The sequence below is a fragment of the Lathyrus oleraceus genome, chromosome 3 (assembly GCF_024323335.1).
Source record: "Lathyrus oleraceus cultivar Zhongwan6 chromosome 3, CAAS_Psat_ZW6_1.0, whole genome shotgun sequence".
NCBI lineage: Eukaryota > Viridiplantae > Streptophyta > Magnoliopsida > Fabales > Fabaceae > Lathyrus > Lathyrus oleraceus.
Genome location: NC_066581.1, coordinates 428,779,364 through 428,781,779, shown reverse-complemented (window position 1 = coordinate 428,781,779; position 2,416 = coordinate 428,779,364). Strand labels below are relative to the sequence as shown.

Here is a 2,416-nt window from a genome sequence, read left to right as displayed (position 1 = left end):
CAGTGTAAGTTAGGCATTAATTCTAGATCAGGGCGAGAGCAAGTTTTAGGGTTAATTAAATTCTGACCTTTTCCAAAAAGTATTTTTAAAGATTGGATGTGAGGACGAGAGTTAAGCATTTGGATTTAATTATATAACCTAAGTCAACAGAGCGAGAGTTTGAGATAAGGGTGTTTAAAACGGTCAGTATTTTCTTAAAAAGAGTTTCTGCAACTTTATTGTTTTCAAAATATGGTTTTTGACTTAATTATAAGTGACAGCAACATTAATATAAAATCATGGTTTATTCAACAGAGCGAGAGTTTGAGATAGAACCTTTAACCAATGAAGTTAACCGAAACGATTCATTTTAAAACCAAGAAACCGACAAAGACTTGATTCCCTAGTTTTGACGAACTACATACCGATATCCGTCTTATTAATATTTAATCTAGATATTAGTTTAGCTCTTAGTTTTTTCCCCAAACAATCAAACATTCTCACCTTAGATTTACGTAGTAACCTTAGATAACGGTATATCGATTCATAAGTCCCTGTGGGATCGATATCTTTTAAAACTACGCGATAGAACTGTGCACTTGCAGTTTGTATCCCATTCTCGACTCACCCAGTCGAGCGATCAAGTTTTTGGCGCCGTTGCCGGGGACTTTTATTCAATCGATATCGTAACTCTTCCGTTACGCTGTAGAGACTAAGGTTTCTTTTTCTTCTATTTTCTTTCTTTCGTTGATTTGTATGCCACGCACTCGCTCTCAAGGCGAACCGCTCTATTTACGAATCAACGATATCGAACTATATCTCCGAGTCTTACGACGAATTCGGGAATATCGTGCTGAAAACAATCTCCCTCCTATAGACCTTCCTGATCTCAAAGATTTTCCTTCTTTAACCGAGATGGCAGAACCAGCTCGTGCTCTTAGAGATTACGCTGCTCCATCGCAAGATGAACCGCATTCAAGTATTGCTCCGCCCGCAATCGAAGCAAACAACTTTGAACTTAAACCTTCGTTGTTGCAGGCTGTGCAACAGAACCAATTCTCTGGAAATCTTACCGAAGATCCAAACCTTCATTTATCCGTATTTGTTCAATACGCTGATACTGTTAAAGCTAATGGTGTCACTTCAGAGGCAATTCGACTTCGTCTTTTTCCTTTCTCATTAAGAGATAGCGCTAGAAGATGGCTTCAATCTCTTCCTTCCAACTCAGTCACCACATGGAACGAGTTGAAGAAAGTTTTTCTTGCCCGATATTTTCCGCCAAGCAAAACAGCTATGTTAAGAGCCCAGATAAACGGATTTAAACAGAAAGACAACGAGTCTCTTTTCGAAGCATGGGAAAGATACAAAGACATGATGAGACTTTGCCCACACCATGGTTTGGAAGACTGGTTAGTAATTCACACATTTTATAATGGTCTCTTATACAATACAAGGTTAACAATAGACGCCGCTGCAGGTGGTGCACTAATGAATAAACCTTATGCTGATGCTTACCAGCTTATCGAGAGCATGGCCCAAAACCACTATCAGTGGGGAACCGAACGAACAACGGTGGAAAAACCTCAACCGAAAACTGGCATGTACGAGATAAGTAACCTTGATCACGTTAATGCTAAAGTCGATGCTTTGGTCCAGAAGATTGAAAGTTTAAACGTATCACCTCCAGCAGCCGTGGTTGCTATAACTCAGAATTGCGAGGTCTGTGGAATCCAAGGCCACACTCCTGCGGAATGTCAACTCTTGACTGGAATCCAAGCAGAGCAAGTAAACTATGCTCAAGGAAGCCCCTATTCGAATACCTATAACCCAAATTGGAAGAACCATCCAAACTTCTCATATAAGAGTAATAATGCTTTATACGCACCTGGACAGTCTCCAAATCAAGCCCCATCTATACCTCCGGGATATCAGAAACAGAATCCTAACAATAATACCCCTAGAAAATCCAACTTGGAAATCATGATGGAAAACTTTATAGCTTCCCAACAACAAACCAATAAAGATTTCTTAAACCAGAACATACACACTGGCGAACAACTTAAACAACTAGCAAGCAAAGTAGATGCCCTGGCTACCCATAACAAAATGCTAGAAACGCAAATATCTCAAGTAGCTCAACAACAAGCACCTACTGCTGCACCAACTGGTACATTCCCTGGACAGCCCCAACCCAATCCGAGAAGCCAAGCTCATGCAATTATATTGAGAAGTGGAACGGAAGTGGAAGGACCGTCTGACCCAAGGATAGAAAACCAAAACCCTAAGAAATCTACTGAGGAAAGTGAACCTAAGGAAAAGGAAGAGAGTAATAAGGAAACCCTAGAAAAGAAGGAACCTTATGTACCTCCACCACCTTACAAACCACCTATACCTTACCCTCAAAGGCTTGTTAAAACCAAAGATGTAGGCCAATTTA

At 40.3% G+C, this 2,416-nt stretch overlaps 1 pseudogene; it reads right to left on the bottom strand.

Moving 5' to 3' along the window:
* Positions 1-1,279: 1,279 nt before the first annotated feature.
* LOC127133858 (uncharacterized) lies at positions 1,280-1,379 on the bottom strand (annotated as a pseudogene).
* Positions 1,380-2,416: the final 1,037 nt, after the last annotated feature.